The sequence below is a fragment of the Zalophus californianus genome, chromosome 1 (genome assembly GCF_009762305.2).
Source record: "Zalophus californianus isolate mZalCal1 chromosome 1, mZalCal1.pri.v2, whole genome shotgun sequence".
Lineage (NCBI taxonomy): Eukaryota > Metazoa > Chordata > Mammalia > Carnivora > Otariidae > Zalophus > Zalophus californianus.
In genome coordinates, this window is record NC_045595.1 from 107,976,681 (window position 1) to 107,997,780 (window position 21,100).

Here is a 21,100-nt window from a genome sequence, read left to right on the forward strand (position 1 = left end):
CCTTTAGCCATTATGTGCTCTACTTCCCCCATATTTAAGATAATATTACCTGTCACATGGTAGTGAAATGGCATATGAAAGTTACTCTGAAGAATGACGGGAAGAGAAATTCAATCAGTAATAATAATGCCAATACACTAAATACTCTCTATAAGCCAGACACTGAACTACATTCTTCATATCTTATGTGAAAATATTTCATTTGTTTCAGGAAACTGAAAATCAGAAGTTTCACTTGTGTCCCCAAAGATAACTAAAGGCCAGAAGGTAGGATTTAGTAGTGATAACCACAAGTATGATGTGGTTACCACAAAACAGCTAACCTTTTGAAATGCCTTTATAGAAATGGAGTGATAAGAGCAAAGATGATCTCCTCTCTGTACTCTGCCCTAATCGGACCTTGCCAAGAAGCTAGTGTTCTGTGCTGGGGGCTCTAAAGACAGAATATGCAGCTTAAAGACAGTGACAGATTGATGTAAACCCTTAAGTCTGTACCGTTTGTAAGATAGTTACAGAATCTGAAAGTTGAAAAAAATTATGGTGGGTAAGCATTTATTGTTTTTAAATATCTGATAGATTATCCCATGAAGGAAGCCTAGACTTGGTCTTAATGTTATTCTAGAGTATTATTAGAATTACCTGAAAATGGTCAACCTTAGAAATTACAAAGTGTCAGAGCATTGGCTGGAAGATCATAGAACATAGATGTCTTAGGGGTAATTTAATACAGAACAGCCTTTCCTCAGGCCACCTTGAGGTTCTTTTCTTTGTTTTGCATTTTTACTACACTGTCTTGGTATAGATTTAAAAAAAATTGCTATAGACTTACTGTTCTTTTTGAATATTTTGATTAGTGTTGTTCAGCAGTTCTGGAATACCCTCAGATATTCCATTTTCAAATATCTCCTTTGCCTCACTTTTTCTTAAGTTTTATTTAAATGTATATTGGATCTTCTTACTCTAGCCTTCATGTTTTCTGATCTCATTGTTATCTCTTCTGTGTTGCATTCAGGATACTTTATTCTGATCTATTTTCCAGTTCAATAATTCTCTCTTCAGCTGGGTCTGACTATGCTGTTAAACTTCCACTGAAGCTTTTTGAGTGAATTTTGACTCCTTGCTCTTGATTAAATCAGGTGTATACTTGATTTTTTATAGATTGACCTAAAATATGTGTTTTTGTGATTCTAAAATCTTCTGAAGAAATCTATGCATTATATATTGATATTTAACTTGGAAGATCATACATACAGAAAATAAAGTTATGGACACTTTAACTTAAAGATATTCAGTCAGATGTTGGCTATCCTAAGACACAGAATCATAGTTGGGAAATTGGATTTTTTTCCAAATAAAATCTTATTCTATATTCTATTTTTTTTTATTTTTAAAAATATTTTAGAAAAAGAGAGTGAGCAGGGAGAGGGGCAGAGGCAGGGGAAGGGGGAGAGGGAGACTCTGACTCCCTGCTGAGTGTGGAGCCTGATGTGAGGCTTGATCCCATGATCCTGACACCATGACCTAAGCCAAAATCAAGAGTTGGACACTTAACCAACTGAGCCACCTATATGTTCTATATTTTTAAATGTAAACCTCTCTCCCTATCTTTCATCCCTAATCTTTGTAAGTTCTACAAAAGTTCCGCATATTTAATCAGGATTACCCTAAACTAGATTTTAAGTGTTATATTTAATGTCATTTTTCACAAATATTACAAGCTTACAGCAACTTATGAAAATATTGTTTTATATACTTTTCACTTAGAGTGAAAACATGCAATGGCAATGATGATTTCTATACAGTTTTCTTCTAGTCCCTAAAATGGCTAAAAAATTATCAAATTCACATGCCTGCAGTCAACATTTTTGTTTGAATAAAATGAAGTTGGCTTAAAACTATTAAGCATTTTCAAATACCCAGAAGGGATTGGTTTTCTTTTTATTTCTTCAGTGATGTGTTGGATGTTGGAGTCTATCCAGGGATATTCAAAAATACCGTTTTTGAGTAGATGCTTCTCTGTGAAATTATTGTCAACTTATTCTGGCAAAATCTTTTATAATCTCTGCATTTTTACAGAAAGATTTAAGTATTTTGCAACCTAAATCAATGGTGGTAGAATTATAGGTTATACACAGGTGATGTATTATATAGATTTTTAAAGTATAGGTAAAATCAGAGATTAAAGAAAAAAAGTTCTACAGAAGAAACTCCCAGATAATTAGACATGAACTGAGTCAGAATTGCTATTAAAAAAATCTCTCTAAAATTCTGTTGGATTATTTCTAGCTTTCATAAATCCCATCTCCTTTTGGGAAGTTACTTGGCAGGAATTAAAATATTTATGATAAGCACTTAGAAATAGGATTATGGCATATAAAACAGGATGATTTATACAGCATTTGCTTATATTCCTTTCACTCTTTATATATGTTTATGAAACAATTAACAAGAGCTCATTAACAAGTAACAAGAATCCAATTCACAAGGTAAGGCACACTGACTGGTCTAGAGACAGGACCCTTAGTTTCAGGCAAGGGTGCAGATGTTGTCATCAGGGTTCAATCTCTCTCTGGTCAACTTCTCTCCCATCTCCTCCATACCAGCCCCTCACAGGCTGTTCACAGGCCAACATTCTTCACATGACAGCCCCAGGATCTATCCGCTTATAACCAGACACAAAGAGATCATCTTCTACCCACTGGTGTCAACAGAAGTCCCAGACTGCATCCTGTTGGATCAATCAAGATCCCTGGCTCTTTCTGTACCAGTCACCACCAGAATCATTGAGATGGAAAACACTGAACAGCCAGACTTAAAGTAGGAGCCCTTAACCACCAGCTCATCAGACCTATAGAGGTTAGGGTACCAGGGAAGAGAAGCTCACACAAACACATGAACTGAGAGATGAGGGAGGAGATTTTCCGCACAGCAAAAGTATGTTGTTATCAGAAGAAAATAAAATGGTCATTAGGTAGGCAAATACTGCAGAGATCCACAGAGCATGTAATATAAAGTAATTTGGCATGTACATCAAACAAAATCTTTATAAACAGGCCTCCCTAAATGTTATAAGTAGACTTAAGATGACCTCCCTGATGATTCATAGAAAAAAAAATTTATTCTCCTCACTCATCAAACTTGACTAAACCTGACAGTTTCATAGTTATAGTTTAGATATGACCAGAACAAAAGAAATCTAGTTAAAATCTTAAAAAAAAAAAAAAGGAAAAGGGGGATGGGGCATATGTTATTTGAGAAAGAACATGCACATGACTGCATGGGGGGAGCACAGAAGGACAAGCACACCCCACACAGAGTCCCCACACAGAGCCCATCTCACAACCCAGAGATCATGTCCTGGGCTGAAATCAAGATTCAGATGCTTAACCAACTGAGCTACCCAGGTGCTCCTAACATATGCCCTTTGATGGACACCCTCAAACATTGAAGATTCTATGGAATACAAAGAAGCATGTTTGAAAACTACATAAAATAAGAACTTCCTAATAATGTTGAAAAAACTTTTTTTTATTCATTTCTGCTAAAGGAAGTCACTCGGTCAAGCAAAATCCAGTTTATGAAAGTTTTAAACAAAGATTAAAAAGGATTCTAAATATGGAAAAATTCAAAATTCCCGAAGGTCTGAGGTGTCCTAGAGTTGTTATGAGCTATAGTAAGATTCCAGTGCACATGCTTAGTTGTCCTATAACCACTAGCAATCATCTAGTCATCCAGGAATAATAATACTTATGTCATCACAACTCTACCTGAAGATTAAATAAGAAAACATACATATAAATGCCAGGCATATGGGAGATGATACTCAAATACATAATAGTTCAAACAGAATAGAAAATTATTTTTCATCCAACTAACAGCCCAAGATGGTATAGCTGGTTGGCAAAGATGGCTCTCGCCCACTCATAGACAACCAAATTCTTTCCATTTTGTGGCTCTACCAACTCCACGGCTTTATCATGTGCAACCATCTGCTAGAAGAGGAAAGAAAGGAAAAGCTTCACAGCTTCTTCATAGTGCAAAAATGGAACACATCACTTCTGATCATCATTTATTAAGGGTCATGGCTACACCCAATTCAAGCAATGTTGAGGTATGTTGCCTAGTTTTTCCAAGTAGGAAAAAAAAAGTTCTTTTCCTTCAACCATAGTAACCATGCAAGTGTGATAATTAAATCGGTCTTTTTGATGTAAAAGATTTATCAAATTTTGGCTGAAAGACTCATTTACTATAATGGCCATGAGCAAAACAGAAGCTCTTTCTGAACCATAAGCTTTGCTCTAGACAAGATATATATAGAGAGAGTTATGGCTAAATCCACCCTAATTGACAAAGAGATCAACCCATATGTAGAAAGAAATTGGCCACTTTAAAAGGAACATCACATTTGCAAATTTGGCCAATATCACATGTCTTAGTGCAGGATATTATTAAATTAAAAAATAAAGCTCTCAAAAACAAATTAATGGATATAAGATTTTAATATAACATTTAACAAATGAAAAAAAATTTTAAAGTTCTAAAATTCTAAAAAGATTTCTAGGCTTAAGATTTTAATTACAATTCAAAGATTTTTAACAGGATTTTCTTCTGTTAGTTTGCAAATGATTTGGCCTTTTTCAAGTGGATCAAGTTATACATAGACTATTGCTTTACTCATATGGCTATCCACCCCATTCCTCACTATACTGGCCCCAGGAATTGTCTAGACACATATCTGGCCTCATATGCCCAGACTCACCCTTAATATGCTGGCACAAATTACAAGGCAAGTAGAGAGTCATAGAGTCATTAGTTCGCAAGGCAGAATCAAAACCATCTGAATTGAAGCCACAGTAATTCCCAAGTCCTATCTGGTAGGGTAAAACAGAACACCACACAACTTGCAAAGAATTAAGAATTGTCTTTTAGAGAAATCATAGTTATTCATTCAGTTCCTAATAGACCCACGCCCTTGTATAGAATTTTCAATCTAACAAAAAAAAAAAAGAGGAAAGTAGATAAGGCTGTAAATGGAGTAAAGTTAATACTCACATATCAATGGAATATTTTTATACCCAAGGAGATGCTGATATTCTCTTGTAAAGGACAGCCCATTAACAGCCACCGCCTTTGTTGTAATGCATCCAGAGTAAGTCACCAGATGAGAATGTGACCCTTGGTCAAAAGAGCACAACTGAGCTTACTGTTAATTCGAACAGACATCGTGGCATAAAACAAAGACACTGAGACCAAAACCTTGTCAGTTAGAATGTAAATGAACCCTGCTGACAGAAAACTCTTTTCTGCATCCAGAAGCCCGAGCCATCACAGGGGATCCTGTGAATGGCTGCCTGTCAAAGCTTGCAGAGAGCCAGGGCTCCCCCACATAGCTGATGTGACACAGAGCAGAAATGGAGGCAGCGGTGAACAGTAGAGCGCACTGGAGACAGGGTGCCTTGAATGCTATGCAGTTTAGAAGACTCTAGTAGACCAGCAATGCGTTTAGTGTTCTGGGGTCTTGTTTTCGTTTTTTCCTCCATTTTCAAGTTTTTGAACCCACAGGAAGCTTCCAAATGGGAGGCAGAGTTGGGTGAGCAAATGAAAATTGATGCTTTTCCTATGTTAACAGAGTGATGGCTCAGTTATTTTTCTGGCTTCCGGTACAGCTGTGAGGGAGTATTTTCCAATGCCACCACTATAAACCTGCCCTGGAGTTCTGGTGAGGACTTCAAGATAAGACTTCTTGGGCTCTAGAACCTACTAACTACTTTGTAGTGACTGGGCCCCAACTAATCAGGTGATGTAGGCAGCTATTCAGACAAGCTAACACGAGTAGCTGGATGCAACCAAAGTTCATAACACAGGAAATGCTACCTGTCACAGGTATTGGGATAAGGAAAAATGGGGCAGCAGGCTGAGGTGGAGCAGAAGTCCATCTGCTGTGATCTTCCTACTTCTCTATGTTACCTAGGAGGCAGAAGTCACATGGAACACATGAGAAGTTTCACATTTTGTAGTGAAACAAATATTGCTATTATGAAATGTAGGTTTATATTGAGCAGCCATTAAAAAATGTATTTTTCAGGGACACCTGGGTGGCTCAGTCGTTGAGCGTCTGCCTTCGGCTCAGGTCATGATCCCAGGGTCCTGGGATCAAGCCCCACGTCAGGCTCCCTGCTCAGTGGAAAGCCTGCTTCTCCCTCTCCCATTCCCCCTGCTTGTGCTCCCTCTCTCACTGCCTTTCTGTCAAATAAAAATCTTTCAAAAAAATGTATTTTTCAGATTTGAGAACAAGATTGCTGATCCACACTTTGTGGATCCTTACAAATTACTTTCTTCTTACAAAGCAGTCAGGTCAATTCCACATCAGATTAGAGCAGAAGGTGGCACTGTGGGCAGAGGGGACACCGAGTGGGATTTGAGGCCATGAATTTACACAGAGAAACATAGTAGAACTAGAAATTTAAGGCATGGGTAAGGGTCTGGACAAGGAAAGTACGAGGCATCACTAGGAAATGAGCAAGATTCTTGGAAAAGAACAAATGGCACCCTAAGTTCCAGTTTCATTTACTTCATACATTTGGCAGAATAGGAAGCTCAGCTTTTATCATCAGCAGTTGAGATGGGGAGAGACAACTATGAAAGCCAAGAGCCTGAACCCACATATATTACTCCTCATAGGTTATATTTAAAAAACATGAGCACGGAAAATATTTGTAATATACAGTATCACAAGGTAAGTCAATGAACATTTTTATTTCTAGAGCAGTGTATCAAATGTCCAAACTAACATTTCACTGTCCTGCTCAACACCCTTCAGCCCAAATGTGCAAAAAATTTTCTTGGTCAGAATTTAATCTACACAAACAACGTGATGACTGTGCTTCTGAGCATGACTAGTGTGGCACAATTTCTGATATTCTTAGACACTTAAAAACAGGTCTCTGCCCTTTAGCTCTTATAATCAAGTAGTAGACTTGAACATGGACAGTAGCGCTTTACTTTTTACATGATTCACGGTATCAATATGTCATGGTTCTTGGAGAAGTCTTGGACATTTGATGTTAAATATACTTTGAGTCAGATCTCCACTTCTGTAGGACTTTTGGCAAATTAGCTGCTGAGCCTCAGTTTTCTTAACTGTGAAATGGAGATGACTAATACCTTCCTCTCAGGGTTACTGTAAAACACTTAAAACTCACAGCAAATAAGAGATAAAACTTCTATTTTTGCCACCCATTTGCTCTGACAGATCTGTTGGCATTTTCTCATTGTGCAGTGTGGGATAAGGTCTGAAATTTTGTGCTGCCTTTTTTTTTTTAAAGATTTTATTTATTTATTTGCCAGAGAGAGAGGGAGAGAGAGAGAGCACAAGCAGGGGGAGTGGGAGAGGGAATAGCAGGCTCCCTGCTGAGCAAGGAGCTTGATATGGGACTCGATCCCAGGACCCTGGGATCATGACCTGAGCCAAGGGCAGACACTTAACTATCTGAGCCACCCAGGTGTCCCTGAAATTTTGTGCTGCCTTGACATCTGAAACCATGAGGGCCTCAAATGGCCTTACTGAAAATTCTTCTCATCACTATGCTTCCAGGAAGAAATCAAGGTCATTATAGAAAACAGAATGACTAACGTCTACTACACATCTAATAAATGCCATGTGCTATCCTAGGGAGCTCAGTTTTTTCTGATGGATAACCAGATTTAGAGAAGGCAGATTGTCTAAGACCACACAACTACTAATGGCAGAATGAAAACTCAGTCTGTCTGCCATGACATTCTGTGCTCCTTCCACTATACCAAAAATCTTTGTAGCAACCATAAAAAACAAAAAATAAAAACAAGCAATATAAAGCACAATTTGAGTATGGTTCCAGGTCCTTTCCAATTATTTCTAATGATTTATGTGGGAGGAGAATCTTCTCATTTTCCTGAACCTTTTAAATTACAGAGCTAAGGGCAGAAAGGCAAGAAAAAAGGTAGAATATAAAATCCAAGAGGGCAGAGACTGTAACTCTCATGTTCAGTATTGTATGACTCAGTACTGGCACCACAGGCTTTCAGTCACTAAATGTGCAGTAAAAACTGAAGGAAAATGTGTTTTCATGCAGGTTCTTAAACCTCGGTGCTATGGAGAGGAAGATGCCATAGATGCAGGCTGGGGCCTCACCCCATGGCTTTGATTCACTCATTCAATAAGCACTTACGGTCCTGGGCACTGCAGGAATGAAACAGGTAAGATACACTTTCCACCTCCCAGAATAAACTTTTAAAAGGAAAAAAGCATACTGATAAGCAATTTGTTATCATCTGTGATATACAAAGTCTATTATAGAGGATACAATCTAGATACAGAAGAACACTATATGCTAAACAAGTTAGTTTTTGGCATGTGTTTTATTTTTTTAAATTTTATTACGTTAATTACATACATCATTAGTTTTTAATGTAGTGTTCCAGGATTCACTGTTTGTGTATAACACCCAGTGCTACATTCAGTATGTGCCCTCTTTAATACCCATCACCAGGCTAACCCATCCCACCCCCCACCCCTCTAGAACCCTCAGTTTGTTTCTCAGAGTCCATCGTCTCTCATGGTTCGTCTTGGCATGTGTTTTAAATATAAGAGAATTGGAGTAAAAAAAAAAAATCACAGAATTTCAGAGCAGGAAGACACCTTAGAGATTGAGCTGTCACCTCTGTGTTCCCTGTTAACTCAGGATAAAACTCAAATTCTCGGGACACCTGGGTGGCTCAGCTGGTTAGGCGTCCAACTCTTGATTTCGGCTCAGGTCATAATCTCAGGGTTGTTGAGATTGAGCCCTGTGTCCAGCTCTGCACTGGGCATGGAATCTGTTTCAGATTCTCTCTCCTTCTCCCTCTGCTTGCCCCCCACCCCCCCAAAAGACCATCACCACCACAAAAACAAAACAAAAAAACACTCAGACTCCTTTATATAGCACATTGGGATCCTTACAGATTTCTTCCTGCTCACCAATGTGGCTGCATCTCTTACCAGTTTTTCCCTCTCCCACTTTAGGATCTGTATTTGTCCAGGGCATCTCATTCTTGTTTTATTTTAAGCCTCTGCCCCACCCTGCATCTCGCCCATATCATCTCTATATGCCCCCTTCTTCTGGCAACCTCTGATCATCCACAGCATCACCTCAATTCACCTCATCTTTGGGGTCAGTGCCTCTCTCTGAGGGCACACCACCCTCTGGGGTCTGTCAAAGCACTAGAAACAGTGTGACCACAGTCTCTCTTACTGGACAGCAAGCTCCCTGAGAATGGGATCCACCTGTCGCCATCTTTGGAGTCCCTGTGCTTTGCTCAAGGCACGGAACAGAGATATTACCTCCACTGTCCAGAGGATGTCTTATAAATAAGGTAGGAGAGATATAAGCCAAGTCTTAAAAGAGGAGTAAAATTTGAGTAGAGAAAATGGACCCTACCTGAATGCCCAACTCTAAGAAAGCAGGAAAGCTGAAGGCATACTCAGGTGGTGGACTACTTTGGCTAGAGCAGAGAGATTTAAATAGAGGCCAGCTTTAAAACCTGGGTTAGGAGGAGCCTGGTTTAATAACCTAGAGGAATACCGGCATCCTCCTTTGAAGGAATTTGATCTCATTCACCTTTTTATATACCTTGGCACTTTCTATGTTCCCAGAGATAGTTTAGGAGTTACTGGAGGACGTAAAGACATATTTCTGCTAATCACACATAAATTGATTCAATAACCAATATCTTAGAGGAAGAACCAGGTAACAGTACAGAAGAATACTATAAACTTCTTATTTCATCCGGCAAGGAGGCGAGGCAAGGAAATCTCTGGGTAAGGTCTCTAGGGCAACATGGTTTGATTATATGCCAAGTAAGAGGCAAAAAAAAAAAAAAAAAAAAGATCTATAGGCATCAGAGACATTCTGAGCCAGAGGTTTTCAAAATTCTAATCCTTTCAATTATAGAAATAAAAAATAGATAATGTTTTAATTCGAACATTTACAGGGATATGAACTGAAACATTTTTGTCAGCATACATATTGACTACCTCTTACAAAACTTACTATTGTTCTAGTCAATAATATGGCTTTAATAGCTTAAGTGCCAGTTAGTGATTTTCCGGAGAGATCTAGAGACATTCTGTTGAGTGTGTGTAGGTGCGCTGATGGTGTCACCCATATGTGCTAGTGTACAGAAATAGGCAATTAATTACCTCAGTTACAGTACATGAGATGTGCTATTTTGCACATTCCCTCTCCGTGATGCTGAAATAGCTCTCTGAATTCTTTAACACAAACCTCAAAGAAACAAAATTGCTAATCACAAGCCATCCTGTGACATGCAGAGTGGCCTTGGTAAAGTAAACATTTAATTCAAAATGAAGTTTTAAGAAGGTGGCAAGCATTCCGTGTAAATATATCTAAGGATAACATGTGAAATCATATTATGGAGTTTCGTCCGCTTCCCAAAAAAATACATTTTAAAGTTAACAATGAAGCTGGGTAAGGCTCTACATGGGCAGATTTTAATTTGTTGCTTTGCAGCGGGAATCTTATTCCACTGTATGCTGAAGTCATCTCTGCACATATAAGGCAATGTTTTTTTTAATAGCACATTCATAAGAGTCTAGAAAATGTGATGCTTTCTACGGAGTAGAATCTGAAGTCAGAAAGCACAAGATAGAATTACTCTAAGTTTCTTAACGGCTGCTCTTCAGTTGGAATCACTCTAACCGTATTCTTTGGTGGGGGGGGGCGGAGTGGGGAAATCACTCTGTCCCGTCATTGTCAGCTGATGATCGCCCACGGTCCTAAGTCTTAAATGGCCTCTCTGCCTTTTCAGTAAGATATACATGTATTTTTTTTTTATTAAAGCCATTCCCCACCCCTTTAAGGTGCAACATCCACAAACTTCTTCATCCAATTGGTGGAGAATTTTAATGGATATTTTTTGTCTAGTAAAACTAGAATCACAAAGAAAGGCAAAGAACCACCAGAAAGAACATGGAGATTAGAGCTTCTGGACTCATCTCTGCCATTAAGTCTGTGTGGCCCAGAGGTTGCAATAAAAGGTGACAGTTCTGGCAGGACTGGAATGACTAAGGTAGTCTTGGTGGGGATGGCGGTGAAAAATCCAGTATTCCAAGATAACCTGAATTTTCAAGAGAAGCCAGGAATTTAGATTTATGTGAAAGCTCCTGATATGAATGTTGAAAACTAAATTTAACCAAAAATAAATGGAAGTGAAAATCTAGCACGTGAAGCTCATGGTCTTATTCTGGGAAAGAAAACTTAATGTCCTGAATTAACAGTACTTTGCAGCAAACTGAACCATGAGGGCATTCATGGATTAGAACTACAACTACTGGGGCGCCTGGGTGGCTCAGATGGTTAAGCGTCTGCCTTTGGCTCAGGTCATGATCCAGGGTCCTGGGATCGAGCCCCTGCCAAGCAGGGAGCCTGCTTCTCCCTCACCCTCCTACTGTTCCCCCAGCTTGTGCTCTCTTACTCTCTCTGTCAAATAAATAAATCTTAAAAAAAAGACTTTCTTTAAAAAAAAAAAAAAGAACCATACCTACTATTAAGAGCTGTCCTCATCTTTCTATAGCTTTAAAAGGTGCTAGAGAAAATGCAATTCAGTGTTAGCCTCTTAACTTGTCTCTTGTTTATTCTCCATACAGAAGCCAATGGTGATCTTTGAAAAACAAATCTGTGCACAGGACTTCTCCACTCAAAATCTCCCCATAACTTCTTATGACTCATACAATGCAAGTCTAAGCCTTCACTACAGCTTGGGAGGTGGTTTTTTAAATGGCCACAGATGCCTTACTGTGAATCCCATCAAGAGGTTGAATCCCTTCCCACTCTCTGAATCTGGGGTGGGCTTATGACTTCCTTTAATTATTCAAATGTGTCAGAGGGGATCTTGAGCAAGCTCTGAACCTAGATCTCAAGAAGCCTAAAGCTCCCAACTCCCATCCTCCTGGAATACTTCTGCCACTATGTGAAGAAGACCAAGATGGAAAACCATGTCAGTTGAGGTCTCAGAGAAGTGGGGGAGGACATCCTGGATCCTAAGCTCTAACTAAGGTGCCAGTTGACTTCAGCTCATGAGGGACCCCAGGCAAGACCAATAGAGTCACCCAGTGAACCCACAGAATTGTGAGAAATAGTACGGTTTTAAGACAGTAGGTTTGGGTGTGATTTTCTATATAGCAGCAGATAACTAATACAGCCTACAAGGTACTGAATGATCTGACCACAGGGTACCATCCTGTCTTACTTCCCACCTCTCTTATTTCAACCATTCTGGTTTCCTTGCTACTCCTCAACCATACAAGCATGCCCCACTCTTTGCCTGAAGCCCTTTTCCTCCCAATTTGCACGACTCCCTCACTCACTAAAGTCTCCTTACAAGTCTGTGGGAAAGAACAACCACCTTCCTCTCTGATCACTCTTGAGCCCCTTCTGTTTCATTATTCTCCTTAGCTCCTTGTACTATGATCTTAGCTGGCAATATGTTTATTTACATTCAAGTCAAGGAAGAATGAAAACTCCATGAAGCCAGAACGTTTACTAGAATATCCTTACCACCTAGAACAGTGTCTGGAATATAACAGGTGTTCAGTTAAAAACATGTTGGAATGAATTACTGTTCAATTCTTAGAGATTATTCCATAGGGATTCAAAATAGAAAACCAGCTCATGTTTATGTGTCAGCCTATATGTAATATATTATAGGGACTAGGGAAGAACCTTAAAGAAGAAAACATAAAAATCCTGGAAAATAGTATATACATGCTCTTGAGTTTTTCTGTAACATAGGAATTGAAGCTCTCTCCAGTTGCAGATCTTGTATTTATACAGAGATAAAAAGGGAAAAAAAAAAAAAAAAAAACCTAATGCCATTCAACTTCTCTCTGGGATTCTCTTCCTAAAATGTCTCTATACTATATTTTTCTGATCCCTAAACAAACTTGTGTGCTGCCTCAATCATTATAGTATGTCAACACAGGTCACAAATTTACTTCCCACTTCACACCATTCCCCTACTATCTCTCCTCTTTACTTGGGTCTAAGACATTTGATTTGTGGATACTCCCTTTGTATCAGTTCCAATTGCTGCCCTTTTAAAAGTTGGACTATTTTTAGAGTAGCTTCAGGTTCATAGCAGAATTAAGAAGATCTAGAGATTTCCATTATACCTTCTGCCCCCACATATGTACTGCCTCCCCCATTATCAACAGCTCACCCTCCTCAGAGTGGTACATTTGTGACAACTGATAAACCTACCTTGACACATCATTATTACCTGAAATCCATAATTTACATTAGGGTTCACTTTTGCTGTTGTACATTCTATGTGTTTGGACAAATATGTATCATGTATCCACCATTATAATACCTTACAGAGTAGTTATACTGCTCTAAAAATTCTGCGTCCCACCTAGTCATCTCTACCTATCCCCTGGATGTCCATGTCTCTTAATTGAATCAATTGGACATCAGTAAGCCCTAGGAAAGGTCTTAACCACTGAAGATGCAACACACAAGACAAAGAAATTGAGAAAACATCACCTGACATCCCTGGCGCTCATTGCACACAAGTTGCCCACTGCACATTGATGGGTGGGTCACTTTGCATAAATTAGAATCCATTCCTCTCCAACCAGAGACGTGGGTGTCATGCTAGATTCCTTCAGGTATTTTTTTTTTTTCTTTTCTTTGTTTCCCTCTCCTTTTCCTCAGCAAATCCAAATCTGGAGTCTTAAACTTTCTAAATAGCCATGTAATCTGTCATCTCACCTTCCTTCAGTTTATCCACAAAACTATAGCCAAGGTGCACATTAGCTCTTATCTGAACTGTCATAACAGTTTCTGATATCCTTGGCTTAAACCTTGCCCTACCACCTACCCACTCATAGCTGCCAGCATTCTGTCAGCAGATGAAGAGGCTAGGGAGGAAGGCATTTAGCTATTCTTCCTAGTCTTCTTCCCAGCATCTCATGATATTCAACTTTACATCCACCATGCTCACTTATTTTCCTATGAAGCTAGAAATAATCTCTTAGAGAATCTGCAGTGACCTTTTCCTTGTATCTTTTCTTCTGCAGCTTTTTATCCTTCCTATCAGAAAATCCTTGGAACATTTATTTCTACCTTCTCTTCTGTTTTACCTTCATTGTCAACAAACAGCAGGTCTGAATCCCATTTTATGAAGTCCCAGAAGGAGACATTGCTGCCTTTCTATTATTTGAAAATACACTGTTTCAATATTAGGCTCTCTGGTGGCCTATTTCTTCTAGTTATGAGGGTTTTCCACTTCATATCTTTATATCTTGTTTCCTTTGGGATATATATATATATATATATTTTTTTTTTAATTTGGTAGTCCGTTCTGTCAAAGAGTTATATGTAACAGTCTCAGATTTTCAGTTTTCTCTGTTTGCTTTTCAGTTATTAGAAGTCCAGCTCTCTCTTTATGTAAGGTTAGAAATACAAAAATATCCACAAGTAAAACTCTGCTTGGGCCACTGCGCTCACACTGAATTGGGAAAATATTAATTTCTTTCTGTTGATGCCTCCAGGGTCCCAGACATAAGTGAGGAGGAAGATTTTTTTTAAGACTTTTTTAGCTCTACCTTTTATGGAAGCACTATGTATAGGGTTTTCTTCTGTCAAGTTGTATTTAAGATTTCTGATTTTGCTTTTATGGAGTTTATCCATAAAGCATATACAGAATTGTTAACGGCATGGGAAAAAATCACTTTTAGTAATTAGATCAAATTTATTGCTAAATTTGAAAATCATAGCCTTTCACTTCCAAGAAATACTTTTAGTTCACTTTCACATATTCCCATTTATTTTACATTTAGAAACCCTTAAAGTATACTATTTTATTATATTAAGTCATTTGTCATTAATACTACTTTGTTCCAAATTTCTGTGACAACTGAAAATTCAATATGCCACTAATTTATTTTTTGACTATTTCTTGCTAAAGTCCATGATTAATTACTTAACTAAAACTATGGGAAGTAACTATAACTATTCCATTTGTACTGTTCATGTTAATATTATTTTCAAATGTAAATAGCAGGTTCTTTTCCTTGTCTACCATTAAACAACTTAATTAGTCAATGTTCTGGTCATTGCTGTAATTCTATCAGAAAAGGCTAAAGGGGCACCTGGGTGGCTCAGTTGTTAAGCGTCTGCCTTCGGCTCAGGTCATGATCCCGGGGTCCTGGGATCGAACCCCGCATCGGGCTCCCTGCACAACAGGGAGTCTGCTTCTCCCTCTTCTACTCCCCCTGCTTGTGTTCCCTCTCTCTGTGTGTCTCTCTGTCAAATAAATAAATAAAATATTTTTAAAAAAGAATAGAAAAGGCTAGAAATACTACTAGTAACAAAGTATCTATAGAACATTAGGATTTACAGAGATTCAACTATCATTGCCAAAGTAATGTACCTATACTTTTGGATCTTTATCTGCATCATCCTTCTTTGGGAAACTGATTCAATTAGAGTTACTTTCTTTCAGGAAATAGCCCAAAATTAACACAGTTTACTGGTGCCCTGTAACAACTCATCTTTACATTGTCTACCGAAATCAAAGACATTCATTCCCAGTAAAGCAGTGGATAAAATAAGAATGTGAGGAAGTTAAAGTTTCTGGAGAGTCACACCAGAAGATGTTTGATATCCTGCTCTAAGTATATTACAATATAATGACAGTCTCCTATCCTCCACCCCAGGTGGTTTGGGAATATAATGATGCCTATGATTCTACTCAGAAAATGTAACCACCGCTCATTGAAATCTTTGGTCTAAAGTGGAACTACAGATACCTCCAGAAAGAGGTCATTTCGCATGGTTGCAGATTTAGGCTGGGAGGAGCAAGAGAGAACCAGAAGCTGGAAGTCACCTAAAAGGATGAGGGTATTGGGGAAGAAAAATAACAAGCATGCACTGAGCCTCCAGGGTCCCAGGCTCTGTGCTAAACTTTTTCATATCCTTTCTCTCACATAATCCCCCAAACAATTATATAAATGCTATCACTCTTTTCATTTTATAGGTTAAAAAAAAATCAAGAATCAGAGAAACCAAATACCTTGTAACTGTTCATAATTATTAGAAACCTCAACCAACCTCCCCCTTATTCAGGCTTGTTTGAATAAAAGGAATACACAGGAAAATATCACTAAAAAATTTACAAATGCCTGGCTAACTGCCAGAACATTTCCCCAAACACTGAACACCCCAGGTTCAAGCACTCTGTCCAGAAGGTAAATGTTCAAAGAACTGATGACATTTTTTTGGTTACCAACATCACCCAACTATATCAACTCAAACTCAGCACCGTAATTATCTCCTAAGAACGGTTTCCCAGATAATTAACCATGCCTGCCGCAAAATGGCATATTTGAATAGCCTTTATTCAACAAAATCATCAAACCTATTTAAAGTATACCAAAGGTGCTTCTATAATTCTTCCTACTAACATTTCTGATAGGATTTTTATTCTTTAAATTGTTTATGTAAATCAGTATCTGCTGCTTTAAGTTATAAATATGTAATCATCAACTTGAAAATAAATCTTTTTTAAATATTACAAGATTAGATTTAGCACGTGAGTTGGCAAAAAATTAAGTGTATTGTTTTCAATGAATCACATTTGGATATGTGTATAGAGTGCATCTGAACATATTAACATAATTTAGAATTATGTTGTTTTTCCATAAATAAACTTACAGCTTTCAGTATTAATTACTTTAAATCTTGTCTTCGTTGTACTAGAAAAAATTATTTTCAAACTAAATACATTTGTTGTACAAATGAGAATGCTCTTGCTTTTGCCAAAATGTAGACCTCTAAGACCTCATCTAACATAACGTGCTCTGTGTTTTGTGAAATGACAATTACATTTCTCACATACAGAGATGTGTCATTAGGAAGCACAATGGGGGCACCAGGCTATCATTCTTTGAGGGGAATGAAGCATGATATTGATCAAAACCATGACTCTTGTTGATGATGAAGTGCCTTTTTTTTTAATCCCCCCCCCAAGGTGGTATCAAAACAACATAGCATCTAAAGATACCTAATTAGATATGAAGTTAGACTGAATATTTCCTAAGCTTAATTTTCTTATCTAAATCAATTTCAAAGCACATGATATAAATAAGTTTATTTTTATTTAATCTGATTATAGATACCTAGATAATTTTGTTCTGTATCTTAGAATCCCGAGATTCATTAAGCCTCTCTTTGTGATTTTATATAAGGAAGTAATGAAAGAGATCCTTAGTAATAACATAAACATGTGTTCTCTTCCTCTACATACAAACTACGTTTTTATCAGCCTTCTCTCAAAGACACTGTGAATAAGTGGAAATTTTATCATCTTACAGTCTATGACCTCAGGTAAGTCATTTGTATGATTACTACTTTAAAATAGGGTAGCCTCTTTCTCCCCTGTACTCTTATTCCCTGGAAATTCTGTAAGAGTTGTAACTTGTTTTAAACATAAAAAATGCTTTGATCTCTTTGTGAGAATAACGTATAGGCTTTCCAAGCCCTTTTTTTAACCTACAAATTCTGCATCGTAGGTTGGTCGAACACAAAGCATTATGAAAGTTCAAGGGGAATAAGATGAAGTCTACGAAATGATCCCTGCTGTCAATGGCCTTATTTTTTTAGTGAGACAGGAAACACCTAAAAAATGTTATCTTTGTCCTCAAAAACCACTGAACTTTCTTCCAGCCAACTAAGTGCTATTAATTCCTTCCCATCCATTATGGTTCAAGCACTTTAGGTAAGACAGGGCCACCTCACCCCACCCTGCCCCGCCCAAATGCCAAGGTCTTCTCTTCCCTCCTAGATCAAAAATTGAAAGAACTTTTGACCTCCAAACTATAATTATCTCACAAGTATGATGGGAAAGCCTATCTGGAAAAGTCACCAACACAATACATGAAAGAAAACAGAGGTCAGCCATGGGACAGAGGTTCTCCATACCACCCCTGTATGGAATTGGCCCAAACCTGGTGCTGCCCTTGACTAGACAATAGGTTGTGCTCAGTCACCTCCAACAAACACATTTTTATCTTATACACACCTCAAAAGCTCAAGAAGCAAGCCAGTGATGAACAGCTCTTCACATTGTATTCCAAAAGATGTTAAAGGATAGTTCCACATGTCCCTGTTACACTCACACATCCCATTTCTCATGTCCCTATTTTGAATTCAAGCAGCTAAATTTGAGCAGCAATCTACTTTCCTTTTGTAAAGATTATTACTATTATTGCACAGAACACTATTGGGGTAATATACTCCATTGGAAAATTTAGTTCTTGCATAAAATCAGTTGGGACAAGTTTCCAATTAAAAAAAAAAAGACACTGTCTTGAGATGGAAATTTTGGTTCCTGAACCCTCATTAAAATATAGTTGTGTTTTTTAATAGAAGCATTTTGGTAACTGTGTAGGATGCCAAGTAATCATGAAAGAGTCTTCCAAGAGGACTGAAAGAGAAGGAGATGGGAGAAAGGACTTCTTCCCTTCTTGGCTCTAGAGCCGTTGTTCTTAACCAGGATGATTTTACTTCTCAGGAGACATTGGGCAATGTCAGAAGATATTTTTTGATTATTACAACTTTGGGTGGGGTGGCAAGGGGGAAGGTGCTATTGACATCTGGTCAGTAGAGGCCAAGGATGCTCCTAAGCATCCTATTATCTACAAGAAAGTCCCTAGCAACGAAGACTCCTCTGGCCCCAAATGCCAGTAACACAGAGGTTGAAAAGTCCTGCCTGTAGAATATCCCTTAGGGTTCAGAGGTTTAGTTGGAATAAACTGTAGATAGGATTAACAAAAAACAATCAGGCAGAAATCGTAGAAATGTTGCACACATTAGGTCATAGACAACTAAGCACAGTCCCTCTTAGATTACAATTATCCGCATATTCATATATTAGTTACTTATGAAAGATATTTTATTGTTTCAGTCTTCTTTGTCATTTAGTAACTATTACATAATATATATTAATGATCTAGCTGGAATTGGCAGCTTTTGTGTGAGCTTTCACAGGTCTTTGGTATTGAGTAGCTCTGCAACCTTATGATTTAAAAGGGCTAGTTTCAACTGGGCCATTGCCCATATGATTTATACAGGTATGCTGCACCTGTGACCTTGTACAAGGCCTTCAAAGCTAAATCAAATATTCCACCAATTGTGATCTTTCCTGCATCTAAAGTCAAAGGGGAATACTCTAATTCTACGAATTAGTCAATGGAACGGTTTCTTTGGGACAGAATTTGCGGAGCGATTTTTCGAATAGTCAAGTTCAAAAATGTGGCTATATTGAAATGAAAGTCAAACAGCAGTCATTAAAATAAAATCTGCTGTTTAGTTTCACAGACACAGGGCCCAAGGAAATCCACAGCAAAAATTAAGCTTCTTGTAGACACCCTGGTATTGTCAAAAGCAATCTCATTTAATTTTATAACTTATTTTAGTCATTACAAGATGAAAAATGTTTGCTCTGCCTAAAGGATCTTATGATAAATTCTGAATGCTGAAGGAATAGGCAGCACAATTTGCACACTGAAAACCACCATGTAAACTTGTTATAGTATATTTCATCTTCTGATTTCATAAAAGATTTGGGTTTACTTTCAAATGACCAACTTCTGATCTCTATCAGTAGCAATTAAAATGAGCAGAAATAAGGAGATGAAATCCCTTCCTGTTGGTAGGTTCCTACTGGCATTTTCTAAAAAACAACATTGTAATTAAGCATTTAGTTTCAGTTACATATTCTCAAATCCAAATATTTCTTCTGTAATTTTTTTAAATCCTTATTAATAACAATGGAAAATTTACTAGCCCACATAAATTAACACTTTCTATTCCCTATGGAAGAATATAGGTAAAATAAAGTAAATAAAATGCTCACACTTCACAACTCAAGTCATATTATTAATGCCCTAAGCAAATAATTCTGCTGTTATGGGTCAAAGCCCAACATGGGATAAATTTATTTTTCATTTTTATCTTGGTTAAAAAAAAGTGACTTTTGTCTACCTGTCTTCTGTTACAGATGTATAATTGGAACCAGAACATCCATTTGTTCAAAGTTACCCAGTGGTAGGACTGGGAAAGAGCTAATACGACTTGTAATACATACAGAAGAATTCCATCACAGTGAAATGATCAGATTTAAAAACAGTTATAACTGAAAGAATTTCCATTTGAATATACTTGTTTACAGATAAAATGGCAGGATTTTTATTGATTTTGATTTTCTTGTTCCCTTTTCTCTTTACAAGAGGAAACTGATTTGATTAGATGACAGAAGGGTTTTCATCTTACCAAGCTGGATCTATGTAGATACATTTATTGTTTAGCAGGAAAACAAAACAAAAAGCACTTTGCAATGCTTTGCTAGTTTTGCCACTGAAGTAGCGCAGTGAATAGAGACAATATAAGCATACCTTGTAGGAATATGGATGTTAATCCTGGTTCAGCTATTCCGTGCCTGCCATTTCCTTGAAATCTAACATATTAAAAATACATTTAAATTCGCCATTAAGCTTGATAAAATAGCAGTGTACTGGCACCCCAGCTTGGAGAACTTATAGTACTATAGCTAGGGCCTTGGCATAGCATAGTTCTCATAATTGAAGATACCCTACCGATGTTACCTAGAATGGTGGTTCCAAGTGTTCTGATAGGTTCACAGTGCTGGTCTGTTCTGCCTTCATTTGTTACTATGAAGTTTCTCCTTTTGTGGACACAAATGATTCCATCACTGTGTGGCAGCAAGTAAACCATTCCATCCCTCTGGGTCTTCAATTTCAGAAAGAATTTGGGGAACTAGGTAGATTATTGGACCCCAGCCTAGAGCCTGAATTCTGGCCCCAGGTTTACCAGTTACTCACTACCAAGACTTCCAAATACAGTTTTCTTTTCAATGAGCTACATGAAAGGCTAGAAGTAAGAAGTCCGTTTATGTGAGAAAGTAAGTTGAGACTGCTGCAGCATAGTGCCTAGCACATGGCAGGCTCTCGGCAAAGCTGATGGATCCAAGTTAGTGAACT